Genomic DNA, 15,842 nt, shown 5'->3' with positions numbered 1-15,842 from the left:
GCCGCCGCTTCTCCTCCGTGGCCCCTGCCCGCTCCGGGGGCTGTAAACTCCCCGCCAACCATGCTGCTCGGCGGCAGCGGCGGCGGCGGCTCCGGCTCCCCGGCTGCGGCCGCCTCCCGCCCCGGGCTCCGCCGAGCGCGCTACAGCTCCGCCGCCGCCGCCGCCGCCGCCGCCAGCAGCGCGTCCTCCGCCGCCGCCGACCCCCGCCAGCCGCCGCTGCTGCCTTGATGGGCTCCGCGGCCCGAGCGCCTCTTTTCGGGATTAAAAGCGCCGCCAGCTCCCGCCGCCGCCGCCGCCGCCAGCAGCGCCGCTGCAGCCGCCGCCGCCGGAGAAGCAACCGCGTAAGTGGCAACTTTTCCCTCTTTTTTTTTTTTTTCCCGCCGCCGCCGCCGCCGCCGCCGCCTGCTCCTCCTCCTCCCGCCGCCACCGCCCGGACGCGGGGCTCCTCGGGGCGCCCGGGCTGCTTTGCATGGGGCTCGTCCTGCCCCCTCCCGGCTCCCGCGCCCGGCCGCCGCCGCCCGCGCTCCCCGCGCCCGCGCCCTGCTCGCTCGCTGCGTCCCGCTCGCCTTCCCCCTGCGCCAAACTTTCTCTTTCTCTTCTTCTTCCTCCTCCTCCCGCCGCCGCCGCGGCCGCCGCCGAGCCCGGGCCGCCCCCTCCTCCCCGGCCCCCGCGCCGCCGCCGCCGGCGACCCCCGGGAGGGTGGAGGCGCCCGGGGCGAGGCCCGCGCGGCGAGTTTGGAGGCGCCGCCGGGCAGGGCCGGCCGGGGCGCGGGCCGAGGGCGGGAGGGCGGCCGGGGTCCGGGCGCCGAGACAAAGGCGGCGGTCGGTGGGGGGGTCCGCGGTGCCGAGCTCCCCCGCCCTCGGCCCCCAACTTTGCCCCACCCCGGGAGGCGCCGGGGCCCCGGGCTGAGCCGCGGCGCGGGGCGCGCACCCGGCCGGGAGCCGTCGCCGCGGCTGCCGTAGCTGGCCGGCCGGCCGGCCGGGCGCCTTCCGCGCCAGGGCTCCACTTGCCGGGAGCGCGGCCGCCGGGCCGGAGCCCCGGGGTCCGAGAGCGGGCGAGGGAGCGAGGCGGCAGCCCGACCTTCTCTACCTGCGCGCTCTCCGCCCTGACCCACTGGCAGCGCCGCGAGCGCCCTGAGGGGCCTCTGCCCTGGACACTAGGGGCTCCCGGGGGCTCGGGGCTGCGCCGCCGGCCGGGACCAGACCTCGCCTGGCCGGCCTCTCCTTGGCCAGCTGAGTCGAGAGACATCAGAGGATTCCTTCTTCTGTTTCCCCCCCACCCCTTGTTTTTTGTTTCTTTCCTTTTCTTTTTCTTTCTTTTTCTTCTTTTTTCCCTTTCCTTTTTTTGCTCACGCGAATCTGGGATTGTTTACGTTCCGTTCCCCACTTTCACCCTCGTCCTGTTCCACTCCTCTTTTCCATGTATTTTCCCCATTAGATGCAAAAATCACGTTCCTGAATTTTGCATTATGCATTTTCATGTACATCTTTTTTTCATATCTATTGGAGAGTCGAGCTAAGTGTATTTTATGCCGGGTATTTAAATTGTGTGTGGACTCAGTAGGCTGCTTGTGGAGCTGTTGAAAAAATACATTTTACTTTGCAAATTAATCTGTTGCTCAGACTCTGACTTTTGCAAAATGTTGTGCAGTTCCTTCGACTGTGGCAAATTCTTTGATTACAAGTGTTTGCAAAAATCACCCACTCTTAACTTTTCCCCCTCGTTGCTTTGAAGTAGGGTAAATATGACAGTTTTTATTGGTCTCAATTATTGAAACTTGATCTATGGACTATATGGAAGAAGGAGGCTGATTGCCTTTTTCTGGCCTCCAGTTCTAGTGACTTTTAAAAGGGTGTTTGTTAAGTACCTTTGAAGAATATGACATACGGTGATCGCTTGGCTGTAATGCAAATTACAGAACATAAATTCACTTTGGAATTAAAAAAAAAGACTCGAGCCCTTTCAGTGGGGACACTTGAGGATTTATTATGTTTTTTAAAAAATTACTTTTTTCTCCCTAGTTGGGAGAATGGCTAGTTCCAGACCAACTTATTTGGAGGTCTGTGGAAAGAGGCTTGGGAAATGGGAGAGGGGAGAAGATTGATCACAATCTGCATAATCGATAGGGCAGCCTGCTGCAATCTTGTACCTACATTTACTGTAAATTTCTACAATATCTGCAGCGTGGGTGCTCCAGTGCCTTGCTCGGCTTCTTGGAGCAGATTTAGAGGCAGTACAAGCAGAATTTACTGCCAGCCCTCCGGAATAATATAGGGGAAGGCTACGGGATTGTGGCTCATTTTAAACCTCCTTCATAGTACTGTACATTTTTTTTTGGTGAACCTGTTTACATGTGAGGCTTTCGGGTACTGAACCCCCAAAGTGTAGGTATCCTATAGGTTGGGAGTGGAAAGTATTGAAAGGGGGGGTTAGGAGATGGGGATTCACTTATTGAATTACCACTTCGGGGGTCCTCTGCTTATCTTATAATGTGAAATATCTTTAACAAGTGCAAGGAATTTAGAGTGAGGAATATGAGAGTAATACACCAGAGACTGAAGCAGTGTGAAAAGTAAGGATTGCTGTGTGTGTGCATGAGAGAGAGAGAGAGAGAGAGAGAGAGAGAATACAGACACTTATAGTCAGGCTTGAAAGCTTGGTGGTAGGTGAATCCATATTTGGAGATGATTTTGAAATAGTCTAGCAAATGGTGCATGAACAGGATTTCGTAAAAAGTGTGTACAGAGTCAGTTTTGAAAGGATTGCCGTTCGGGGAGATGAGGTGTGGGCAGGAAAACCCACTCTAGGCCAGCAGCCTTCCTCTGTCTGTGTGTCTCCTCCCTTCCCCCTCCCTGAGTTCTAGTTTTTAATTACTTAATGCTGAAACGCACAGGGCTTATATAAATATTTGCAAATGCTCTTTCCTATTGATTTCTCTGGATAAACTGCCCTGCTCAGGTCCAGAGAGGAGGCAATTCAGATCTGTGGACTTTTTAAACATACAGAGTCTCTGGAGGGGGGTTGGTCTGTGCACGTGTGCGTTTATGGGTAGAGTTGTAGACGTGAAGATTTTGGGGGGCTGCAAGGAGAGTTCAGTCTTCTCTGGGCTGGAGCTGGCCCCAAGGCCTGGCAGTTCTGACGGATGCGTGTGTGTGTGTGTGTGTGTGTGTGTGTGTACTTGTGTACAGGTACGTACTGTGCGGGGGCGTCTACCCTGGGGGAGTCTGAATGCATATGCACTTACAGCACCTCTCCCCCCGCCCCCCATTAAATATGGAGCAGTTTTCCGGGGCTCGGTGACTGCCTTCTCAGGGTCACGTTGAGTTCGAATCTGACCCAAGGTGCAGGAATCCTGCAATGGGGCAATAAAAGAATATATAGAATGGGGTCAGGTCAGCTGCTCAGAGGCCAAAACCCCTACAGCTGCTTTGATTTTATTTTTTTGTGTATATTTTAGGCTCCTCCTGCCATGTTACAAATTGGGCCTCCCCCTCTCAGGTGTTTGCTCTATAGCTTAAAGGCACCAGAGCCTCTGCCTGCGTAGATGTCTGCTTCCAGCAAGAACAGAAAACCCACATACCAAATCCAAAACAAAACAGAGGAAGGAGGGGAGGAAGAAAACCCCTATTGAGTTCAGGCAAATAAGGTTGGGTCTCCAGATCCGATTACAAAGCAGCTCTGAATATGCAAGACAGCACACAGGACCAGTTATTCCAGTTAACAACAAACTATTAAAAAAAGAGAGAGAGAAAAGAAAAGGCATGTTTAGGTCGTAATTTGTTAGTACAAGGAAAAGAATCCCACATAAAGCTGCCGTTTTCCCCCCTCCCTTTGCTGGCTTCACATAGAATTCACTCACCCTTTTCCGATTTGTCTACTGTATAGGTTCTTTTATTAAAATCTTTGGGTTTAGGAAGATCGCTGCAAGCAACACATTTTCTGTATTTTTTTCCTTTATCTTAGAGGAGAGTTGGCAGGGGTTCTGTGGTTTGCAGTTACACAATATGTTATCATGTTTTTAATCACTAAATCATTGCAGTGGTTATAGATTTACAGTCTTGGGGTATTACAGAGAAGAGCAAGGCGGCTATATGTATGCTTTTAAATTACACCAATGTAAACTGAGTACAGCAGCTGTGAATATGGTCGGCAGACTTCATCCCTCCTCCATCCCCAAGCATCTTCGTTCTTCTTTTTCCCCCTCTGTGATTTTTTTAAAAATTGTTCAGTTTGCTTAAAAAAACCCATCCCCCCTCCTATATTCCTTTTCTCTTCATCCTCCCCCACAAAATATTTTTATTTCAGACTTCTGACCCCAGGTAAGGTGGAATTCAAACTCACGAAATATGACTTTGGATCAGGGAGTATAGTAATAATAATTTAAAAACTGGATTTCCTGAGAAATCCTCTTGGTTTTCATACCCATCTCCTGTATAGGGATGGAGGGCGGATTGCAAATCATGAGGTGGGTCGGCCAGAGTGGAGGGGAGGCAGGCTTGTGGCGCTTGCCTGCCTGGAACCTCCAGTGTCCTGTCACTGTGAGAGCCCACTTTCAGCTTCTGTTTTTCATATTATTATGTAACAGAATCCTTGGCAGCATTAAAAATTCAGTATTACAAGCTGATTGTAACGCTGCCTCATTAGACAGCACTGTCTGGCCTTGTATTAAGTGAAACACAGAGCATGGCTTTTAGATTATAAACACCAATAAATATTAAGGATCAGCAGAGGGGGGAAATAGTCAGCTGGGTTTTTGGCCCCTTCTGGTTTTAAATCCCTTCCCATCTTCTTCCCTTCATCATCACCCCACCCCCACCCCTCCGACCCCGGGCCTTGGTAACTGTCATCTGTTTTCTTGGGATGCTGATGTGTCGACCTTGGTGACATTTTAGGAGGGCTTTTTATAGAGTTATCTTGTATACACAAAAGGTTTGGAAGTTTGTTTTGTTTTGATCTGCAATAAACAGGCCCTTCACTTTGCTGATGTCATTTCCGTTCATATTTGAGTTGTTTATTGTGCTTCTTCGCAGGGCCCTCTCATCCCTACCCCCACCTCGCTTTTCAGCCAGAGTCTGGCCGCCTGGGGAAGGGGGAATGCGTTCCTAAGCTGCCAGGTCTGGGTTCAAAGGCTGAGGGTTGCGTGTCACTGCGTCGTCCTAGGGTTCGCCCGCTGGGGAAGATGTTTCTAGCTTCGAATCTGGTTAAGCACTCCGACATCCACTTGCCCTGGTATTTTCATGGCATGCAGTGATTCACCTCAGCTTCCTTTCTTTGAAGCACCCCCCCCCGCCCGTGCACGCACCCGTGCGCACACACACACACACACACACACACCCCTTGTCTGTGTCTTTAGGACATCCTTATTGCCCACATCTCCATGCAACGCACCCCCCCCAAAAAAACAACACCTAATCTCGTAATGATGACTTTGATTCAGTTGCAAATCTGAAGCTGGCTTTAGGGACTTCATGCTGTGAAAAAAAGAAAACATTTCCAGGCGTTGCCCCACAGTCTCGCTGCAACCCAGCACCTTCTATCCCTGTTCAGTTTTTTTTTTCTCCTTTTGCATTTATTTTTCTGTTCCCTGCCTTTTCATAGACGTAAAGGCTATTCTGGTGTTACTAAAAATGACCGTAATGACCAGTGTCTCTAATTTCCATGTGATCCACAATCGGAATACCCCCTCCTCAAAAAAAAAAAAAAAAAGGGTAGGGAGAGGAAGGAGGAAAAACTGAGTGTGTAGACCCCCAAGGCTTTCCTCTAATAGGATGATGAGTTTTAGGTTAAAAAAAATATTATTGTTTTGTTCTTTTAGGTTTAGAAATAATAGGGGGAGAGGGAAAAGCAGTCATTAGGAAGTTCACTGAGCTGCTTTCCAACTAAGACGGGTGAAAAATGAACCTGCATTGACACTTGGCTCCATGTGAAAGCCCCAGTAACCTCTCCCCCCTTCCGTTGCCCTGGCCTTTTGTTCCTGGAGAACGGAGCTAAGGTGCTTTTTCTCCCAGACCAAAGGCAGCAGGCAAGGAGTCCCCTTGTGAGCGCATCGCCTTTAGATGGCCTTCTCATGGTTATTGTCAATGCAGACTCCCCCAAACAATTGCTCCAGGGAGACACAAAAGCAAAAACATTTGTCCTATTTTTTTAACCTCTTTGTTTTAGATTTTTTTTTATCCATTCTTTAAATTTCACAGTTTCTATTTGTCTGCAGAGAGACAAACGGAACAGCATGAAGCAAGCGCATTTTACCATAGGCCTCACTGGCAATTGGAACGGCCTCAATAGAAATCCAGATTCTTAAAACACTGGCTGACTTGGAGGAGATGTGAAATTTCAGCTTGGGGCTCTTAAGTGAGATTAGCACAGATTTTGAACAAAAATGCACTAAAAGGAAAAGATAAGACAATGGGATTCTGGAATCATTTAGGGGAAGTGTGAAAAGGGTCACCTTTTGTTTATCTCTTAGGATCCTGCCCCAAGAAGTGGTCGCTTGATGGGAAGGAATTGCACATCCAAATGCAATTCTTCATTTAAAAAAAAAGATCTGATTCTGGTTATTGTGCTATTGGTGTATCGTTTCAGTGTTGGTTTTAAAGCACTGGACCAGTGTGGGGACTACTGGTACGCACTGTGGAACTGATGCTGTGTTGAGAATTTTTTTTTGAAACTACGATTTATATAGAGAGGCCATATCCCCTCCCCCCTTTTCTTTCCTCTCCCGTTTCCTTTTTCCTTTCTTCTCCCTCCAACCCGCTTCCCCTCCAAGAATGCAGTGGTTTGCATCAGGCTGAGGGCAGAGGGATGTGTCAGACCGTGGGGATGGCCTGTGAACAGAATAGGAGTCCACCTCTCTTTCCTGGCCCCGAACAAAGCACCTCTCTCCTGTAATGTATGGGCCCTGATTGCAATGTTGTCCTTAAGCATCTGTCTGCCTTTTTATTAAAATTCTCAATTTCAAGGTTTAGAAACACAAATGTAAGCATCCCCCTGGGTATAAAAGTCTTGCATGGCAAATTCTCTTTGCCCTTTCAGAAATAATATTTTTGTTAAAAAAAAAAAGCGCAAGCTGTTTACCTAATGTCTTGAAGCTGTTTTAAGGCAAGGTCTTTGTTTTTGCTTTCTGAAAACTTGGCCTTTGTAACTTAAAATTGAGGAAAGCTCTTCTTTATCACAGTTTTAAAAAAATGGTTCCTCATTTGTGTCTTTATTAGATGTGTCACTGACAGCTTTAGGGTCTGAGCTGAGGAGGGTGGGGAAGTGAACCACATAAAGTTCCACCTATGATTTTGGAGGTAAAAATTAATCTATGGAATTAGCATTGTTGCGAGAGATGGAGGCCTTGAGGTTTGTGACAGAGAAATGTGAATCAAAACATCTGTTAGGCCTTGGCACACCAGCCTCCAGCGGTTCTGAAGGTGAGTGTGGGCTGTTCTGAGGAAAGCCTGCATTCTGTATCATACCCAGGAGGGCCTGGCCACCCAGTGGGTACCAGGCCCCTAAGTATAACTGCCTATAAAGGATGGGGTGAATTCAGGGCATGCAGTGCAGTTCAGCTCCAAATGGATCCTTGCTTATTTCAGGGACGTTTGTTTTGTTTTGTGCCCTCTTCTGGCTTTTTCTTTGTTAACGCCTCAGGGTTATTTAAGCACTAGTTTTAAAATCAACGTGTATGTATAATTTAATAAAAATAGAAGGATCTGAAAGAATACACAAATCTGCCTCAACCCAGTTGTGCCGTGAAGATAGAGCCCAGGTTTAGCTAGAAGTCAGCAGGCTGACATTCGCTGTCTCTTAGCTCAGAGATCATATTTACCTTTGCTGAAGTGAAAGGAACAGCATTGGCGAGTGAGTGTATATGTGGAGTGAGAGAGAGAGAGGGAGGGAGGGAGGGAGGGAGGGAGACAAGGAGACAACCAGTTTGGCTCGGATGGGATCTTTGTAATTTACCAGCCAGCTAAGTAAGCATTAGGGGGCTGGCCTCTGGCTTGGAGAGTGGCTAAGGGGAGGAGTGAGGGAAGGGTTAGCATTGCCTGATTTATTTTTAAATATTTATCCTTTTGGCTGTTGCCAGTTACGCTTTCCAGATGAGACGAGACTAGTTATGGAGAGCTGGAAGGGAAGAATTGCCTTTTCTGAGAGTGGGTTTATCTGTCAACAGTTTTCAGGACGGAGAGCGCCGGGCTGTCACTGCTGGGTAGGCCGTGTCACGTCAGGCAGCTGCCCTGGGAAGAGCTGGGGCCTTTCCGAGCTGGGGGACAGAATTTGTAACATGTATGTCAGAGAAACTGTTGATTCCACGTGGAAGTGCAAAAGTTGCAAATTCCCTCTGAAAAGGTATTGTTTTGATTAGCGATGGAAATAAGTTTTGGTCGAGGTAACACACCCGCTTTTGGCTTTTGTGTGATCCTTTATATTCCTGATGATCCAGAGGCCATAGATTACCGGACCGTGGATTACCTGTTAAATTTGTATCTGTAACAAAGGCAAGCTTGACCAGGCCTCACTGTGTCTGTAGCTGGTGTCGGATTAAGATAAAGGAAAGGGATTCAGGGTCACTCTCAGCTCTACTTGTCAGGACTCTTGAGGTGCAGCAGGCAGATGCAAGTGTCTGCCACTTGGGACAGGCAGTTTCAGGACAGACCCCCTCAGGGCCTTCTGCCCACAACCTCCACATGCTTCCAGGTTGCTTTGTAGCTGGTTCTTTGGGCTTTCTAGCTTTCATTGTATTGAAAATATTTATCTGTTGGCCCACCAGGTTCATGATGTCACCAGATTAGGTTTTCCCCTGTTAATAAAAGTTAAGACAAAGCAGCAAAATTCGATTTTCTGGGAGTATAAACATTTTCGTATTGTCGTTAATTTATCTGCTGGGCCGTGGGTTGCTTCCAGGCAAGAATGGGGGCCTAGAGTCTTCATTCTCCCGAAGACGTTTCCAGAGACATCTCTGAGTTGTGTGCGCCACGTTACTTGCGTTATTGCTAGCATCATCATCTACATGTATTATTCATAGTCACTTTTTCAATTAAATTATTCATTAGTTTTCTTTAAGGTGTTCTCAACTCATGTGGCTAACATAAATAATAGTGTGTTTCGAAAACACCACCTGTTCTTGGGCCTGAAGTCAGGCGGTCTGGAAACAGCTCTGCAGTGGCCATACTCTGGTTTACAAAATCATCCTCCGCTTTCCTTTTCCCATCTTCACCCCCCCACCCCCGTCACTCTCTCATGTGTGACAGAATTTGGCTTGTGCTCTCCTTTGTCCCTAATCAGACATGATTCCCTAGAGGCAGTCTTTTCTCCCCAGGCCCTAGCTGGAAAAAAAAAATTTTTTTTGGAGTCTCTTTTTTGGACTAAAATGTAGAGAGGGGTTGTCCTTCCCCAACAGGTAAGATAGTTATGTTAATCTGAACCCGAATTATATTGTGCAAAATGCCTTCTAGTTTTCATCATCCTTTTCTCCTGCATCAGTGTGTGCTTAATGCTAATACGATTCCATACATACAGCTCTTCGCCTCGTGAGCTTATTATATTTCTAACACTTGCACGGTTCATTATTGTGCAGTCAGAAAGGACTCTCAAGGCTCTGGGGCCAGCCTGGGTGGGTGGCTTTCAGAAAGGGTAAAAGCAGGTGCCTTTCTGTGCTGAGAATCGGGAGTAAATTCAGACGGAGCGTGGGATTCTGGCAGGGAGGACAGGGGACTTCCGGTGAGATTTCTGTGGCGCTGCCTTTTCAGATCAGAATGGAGAAGGTGAACCTGGGGAGATACAAAAGTGTCCAGCCATTACTTTGACCACCTGGGGTAGCCGCATTAAATTTGACCCGGGGGGTAGAATCTTCCTACGCAGGGCATGATCTGTGCCTTATCTGTGGCTTCTTAAGGCATCTTGTTTAAGACCCTAAGGTTAACTGCAGACTGCGACTTTTCTTCCTCTCTTTATGTCTCTTTTTTCCTTTTTCTCCCAAGAAAAACTCTATCCTTAAACTCTCAGTGGAGAGCAGGGGATGTTTTTATAAGTTCCTGCAGCTGAAAAACAGAAGTGCTTTGTAAAGCAGTTAATAGGATGGGTGTGTGTTTCAAATAAATTCCTGTCCACATTGGCTAATGTCCCCATGCTAGAGTGGCCTGGCTGTGACGTGGCTGGGGCCCAGAGACCGATGGCTTCTGTTCGGAGGCCCCAGGCTCCTTCTTGTGGCCGAGGGCATGTCCCTTTCTTCTCGCCGTTTTCTAGGCCGGCCCCTGACTTTTGATGAGTGAGGGGTCAGCGCCTGGGGAGGACCGTGCTTTGTTCCCGCCGGGCCGGTTCTCCGCGCGGCGCAGGCCGAGCCGCCCGGGGCTCCGGTCCCCGGGCGCGAGGTTCGGCCTGCCCGGAGGCCCGTGCCCGGAGCGCGGCCGAGTGCTTGGGCCTCGCGCGCCCGTGTGTGTGTCCCCGTGTTCCCGCGGGCACGGCTGCCGCCGAGCACCCGGTCTACGCCCGGCACGACTGTAGATGTCAGGCTTTGCCCGGGGAGCCGAGCAGCGGCGGGGCTGTGAGTTTCAAATTAACCTTCCGCTTTGTTGCTGTGTAATGTGGATCCCCGAAGGCCCCCCGCCCCGCCCGCCCCCCTTCCCCGGGCGGTGCGCGCTGCAAACTGCGAGTTGAGCTTCATTTACATAAAGCGATTCCGGGCGGGCGGGCGGTCGAGCCGGCAGCGGGCAGGCCGGCGACCGGGACGCGAGCGCCGCGCCCCGTGGGTGAATCTCCGCCGCGCGCCCGGGGACCCTCCCTCCCGGGGAGGGGCGGCTGCCAGCCCGGGCCGCCACCATGAGCCCCGCTTCCCTGCCCCGGGTCCCCCCGCACCCAGCCAGAGCCACCTCGGAGCCCCGGGGGCAGCGGGAGGTGGGGAAAAGGCCGCCTGGGGTGGGTAAGTTCGGGTCTCGGGTGCCGCTGGAGTTTCCCATTGTCGCGCCTGCCTCGGCCCCCGGACCCGCGAGTGCCTCCTCCCTCCGGAGGTGTGCGGAGCCTTTGTGTGCCAGGTGAGTGCAGCTTCCCTCCCCCGCCCGCCCTCCGGGTCCGCGCAGCCGGCCTCGAGCTGCGGGCAGGTGTTGCGAGTGTTGGCTGAACTTCCCATTCTCTTGGGGCGTGTGGGGGAAGGGCAGGCTGGATGCACCTGAACTACTAGGACTCCAATTGGAACCGACCTGGGGCGAGAGCCTCTGAATTCTGCTGGGCACAGAGGACAGACCTTCCTCCTTCCCTCCCTTCCTTCCATCTTTCCTCCCCACCCCCCCCCTCCGGCCTTCCTTATTTTGCTTTTGGATTAGTTCCTGCCTTCTGAATATTTGCGGTGCTGGTGTCATTTAGAAGTTTGAGTTCCTCTGCCTAAAAATGCACCCTTTTCATCGCGAGAGAAGTCACTGGCCAGTTGGAAACAATGTGAAGAACGGGGTTATTGGGGAGTAATTAAAGGGAGAATCAGAGTTTGGGAGCTGGAAAACACCTTTGGAGATCGACTTGTCCACCCTCAACTTTGAGTCTGTTGGCACTCTGGAAAAACAGAGCAGCGTTCATTTCCGTGGGGAGGGGGGTGGGCAAGAGGGAGAGCTGAGACGTTTGTCCTGTTAAAAGAAGAGGAAGGCCCAAGTTAGGTCAGTAGCAGAAAAAAAAAAGTAATCATGGCAGGCTAGAGGGAAAAGAACTTTCTGGAAAATGGTCCTTTCTGCTTTGGATATACCTGTGTTATAATGATGGGAAAATGCCTAGAGGGCAAAGATCACAGCCCATGCCTGGTGTAGTCCAAGAGTGCATTGCCTGGCACAGTGGTGCACAGTATATAAACTGGTTTAAATGAAACTGGCTAGCAGGTGAATCCAAGAGGGTCCTCCCCTCTCTCCCCACCCTACATTTGTGTCCTTTAACTGGCCTTGAGGACTCTAAAAGCCACTGACAGATAACCTCAGAGAGGACAGATGGCCCCACTTGGGCACAGGGAGAAGGCCTCTCCCTCAGGCTGGGGCCTGCATGGTGGAATGCATCAAGGCAAAGCAAGGAAAACAACCTTAAGCCTTGAAGGTAGATAGTGAGAAAGTTACAGGTCATCTTATTTCATTCCCATGCTTTGAGATCCTTGGGGAAAAGGTCACTAAATAAATAGAGTATAATTTAGAGCTCATGCTAGCTGAGGAACTTCGTTTCTTTGCCGTCGAGCAGCAGGTGTGTTTGTAGAGTTGGCCCCTGGAGTCCCCTCATTCCTAAATTCAGGAGGTGTCAAACCTTCATGTTCTTTTAATGGCTGTGGTTTCTGGATAGGTTTCAAGGGGAAACCCTAAAAATCACGAGCTCCAGTAGGCTGGGCTGGAGAGGGAAGCCTGAGTGAGAGGGCAGAGACTACATTGGAGAGGAAAACATACACCTTCCAGGGTAACCTGATCAAGAAAGGCCGAGGCCAGGAAGACGGGCCTGTTCCTTGTTATCAGAACAGCCACTAGCGGCATGAGATTCTGATTCCTTTTTGTCACCCAACCCAAAAAGCAATTAGGGAACAGAGGTGGTGGAATGTGAGGGAAGTCAGGAGACTGGGGTTCTAAATAATCTAAGGGTTTCAAGAATAGGGTCATTGGAGAGAGGTACGTACCTGGATGTTTGCACACCTGTATTTGTGTTCATTCTCTTTTGTGGAGACCCCGAAGGCCCCCTTTCAGAGGCATGTGGCTATGAAGGCCAAGAGAAACTTTTCCTCTCGCCTTTCCTTAAATTACAGGACTAAGGAGATTGTCTGCGTTTAGTTTCCAGCATGTTTTCAGAGAGCGTGTAAGTGCCTCTCAGAATGGGCTAGGGTCACACTTTGTTCTTTTATTTAATTACACAAGTATTATTTAACAACATGGGGCAGATGCAGAAGCAGGCACTTTTACACTTTAAAATCAGTCCTTTTGGAATCACAAGGAATTAAGTGACTTGGAGACCTTCTGTCTTGATGACATGGGTCACCTCCCTTTGCCAACTCTCTTTTGAAATGGCTGCATTTTCTATTGGATAGAGCTGCTATTTTCCAGTTCTCTGGAGAACAGTTCTGATTGACAGGGGACTATTGAGAAACACTTGCTAACTCTTCCAAAATAGAAAAAAAATCTGAGCTGCTTCCCCAGCCACCTGAAACTTTAATTTTGGTTTTTCCCTTCCATCTTTTATTTGCACAAATGAATACTCAGGGAGAGTGGAAAGAACCCAAATAAAACAGTATTCTCAGCAGGCCTCTGTTTGGCTCTTCCCAACAGGACAATGCCGTGCCTGCCTTCTTGCTGTTTTGGGGTTGGATTTAACTGCTGTATCAGCTCTGTGCCAACTGGACTGCCCAGTGGCAAGGCGCTAAACTAAGCAAGATTTCAGTTTTCATCATTATGACTTTAACTGATGATTAGTAGACACTCCCAGGACAGTACTGGCTCACCTTGGGTGACCCAAAAGTTGTTAGTTCATTAGAATAAATCTGTGATTGCAGACTACTAGTAAAGTCTTATCTGGGACTGGTGATGATTTAGCTTGGTTCCTTCAGTTCTAGTCACAAGTGGTGTCCAGAGAGCACGTCCTTATTTTCACTGTGTGCTGTTGTTCCTTTTGCACGTTGGGGCTTTTTTGTTTTGCTTCTGAAGTGTTAAGTGTGAGAGGCTAGACATACTCCAGGGCCCAAAGCATATCTTTATCTAAGAAATAATTTTTATTGCAGGGTTGCAACAGTCTCATGTTAAGAAGTAAATATTTAAGTGACTAAGCAACATTTTATTAAAGGGTAGGGACTTGCTCTAAGGGAAAGAAAGTGAACTGTCTTTACACCCACTTTTTTTTTTTTTTTTTTTTTGGGTACGCGGGCCTCTCACTGTTGTGGCCTCTTCCGTTGTGGAGCACAGGCTCCGGATGCGCAGGCTCAGCGGCCACGGCTCAGCGGCCATGGCTCATGGGCCCAGCCGCTCTGCAGCATGTGGGATCTTCCCGGGCCGGGGCACGAACCCGCGTCCCCTGCATCGGCAGGCGGACTCTCAACCACTGCGCCACCAGGGAAGCCCTACACCCACTTTTTAGAGTAGCTTAGGGTTTGTCTCCTCCTCGTACAGGGGAGGCAGTGGGGATTCTGGCCTGAAGAAACTTGCAGGCTCCATCTCACACTTCCCTGTATTACAAAGATAATGCACCTGATGCTGAACATTAGTAACCTCAAGAAGTACAGTATGTGCTGTGGTTTATACTTGCATTTGTTATTAAAATGGTTGCTTGCTCTTAGCCTGGCCCATTTCTGTAGTGCTTGGGCCTGTTGGCCCTCTCTGGTTCCCAAGGCTGGTGTAATTAACCAGGATAGGGGCGTTACTGTAAAAATACAACGTGAAGGCAGATTCCATTACAGTGAACTTCAGAGGGCTATCGAAATGTTCTGGTATGAGATTTTGGTTGTAATGGTGGTTGTTAGAAATCACAGCAGAGCTCAGAACTACCATCCTCTGCCTGGGTTCGAAACCGTGGTCAGGGAAATGGAGACCTAGTTTTAACAGAATCCAGATAAGGGAATTCCTGTGCAGGAGCTAATCTCAATCAAATACTAAAAGGTGCCTGTTCTGTCCAAAGCAGTGTCCTGAGTCCTTAGACTGCTCACATTGAGGACCAAACACACAGAAGCTGAGATTGAGTCAGACTGCCCCAAGGGAGAGACCCAGGCAAAGACCTTGGCTCACCGGCAAGCCACTCTCAAAATCCAGATTAAGGAGGAAAACTACAAAATCAACAACTGTCAGATTTCTTTTCTATATGATTTAAAGTTGGCTGCCAGATTGTTCTCTTTGAACATGTGCGGACTGACAGTCAGATGTTAGAGGGTTGTGTGGTTTGGTTTGGTTTTTAGCTACTAAAGTAAATGACTCTTACATGGACAGGAACTGGGGAATTGACAGCGGTATTGTGCGAAAGCTTCAGAAGCAGTGAGACAACTTGAATGCTTTGTTTCTGGTTCTCATTCTTTGGGGCAGGGGACAAGATGGTGAGGACAAAGCAGTGAGTGGTCTAGCAGGGATGGGTGTGTTTCTAGAGAATTCTTTGCCTAAGGAAGGTGGCTTGGCTTACTTGTCACTTTTCAAGGTGATTTTTCGTTAGATGTTTCTGCCCTTCTTTCACCCTGAATTCCTGGAATTTCTTGCTTTTGCAAGGATAAGGGTGCGAATAAAAATAGGGAAAGAGACATAGAAAGTTTGCTAAGTGGCAAATTTGACTTCATTTCAGAATAAGACTTCTTCTTGTGCTGTTGGTTTTAATCCCAGACAGGGCCTCTTAGCAAAATGCCTGGGCTTAATCTGCCTTTTGGGTGAGCCCTTCTCCCTTCCCACAGGAGGGTCACCATGCAGTCTTGTCAACACGAGGATTAATGCACGGGGGGTTTTGATGTGTACCCCTCCAGAGAGGCCTTAGCTGGCCTCCTGGGGGTGAGGGAGTGTCTTAGGTGATTCAGCTGCTTATTCTTTGAATTTTGGTGTTAACACATGTGCCGCCTCCAAGATTTTTCCATCCTCTTCCCTCCCTGAAGTCAGTCTGAGGCTTCCAAGGAAGGGAGGAGTGGGGTATGCAAAACATGTGCTCCCTTCCCACCGGCTGCCCCTTCTGGCTGCTGCAGGTTTGGGACTGAAGCCATCAAACCCCTTGCGGGCTGCTCCTCGTGAAGGTGGGGAAACCCCGAGCCCTCTCTTCTCCTACTCTGCTAATCACATAATGGCCTTAAAGGCTTTCTTACATGATTATCTTGTCTTTAATTTTAAGTGGGTCTTTTGGGGCAACAGTTGGGAGTTTGTGGAGTATCTTCTGTCATCTGTAGGCAGACTCTGAAC

At 49.5% G+C, this 15,842-nt stretch overlaps 1 protein-coding gene across 6 annotated transcripts in view; it reads left to right on the top strand.

Annotated features, from left to right (window-relative positions):
- The first annotated feature begins 248 nt into the window (after positions 1-248).
- ZFHX3 (zinc finger homeobox 3) overlaps positions 249-15,842 on the top strand; it is a 257,266-nt gene continuing 241,672 nt past the window's right edge. For 4 of the 6 annotated variants that reach the window (XR_014013683.1, XM_081215220.1, XM_081215224.1 and 1 more), the window contains exon 1: positions 10,700-11,015. The gene's annotated coding sequence lies outside the window, so the exon portion shown is untranslated. Of the gene's footprint in view, positions 342-10,699; positions 11,016-15,842 lie in introns of those variants that run through there. The other 2 variants (XM_081215221.1, XM_081215226.1) reach the window with 2 other exon arrangements.

Source organism: Mesoplodon bidens (assembly GCF_964165515.1).
Source record: "Mesoplodon bidens genome assembly, chromosome: 18".
In the NCBI taxonomy this organism is placed as follows: domain Eukaryota; kingdom Metazoa; phylum Chordata; class Mammalia; order Artiodactyla; family Ziphiidae; genus Mesoplodon; species Mesoplodon bidens.
Note: the sequence above shows the minus strand (reverse complement) of the source record. Positions and strands in the feature narration are given on the sequence as shown.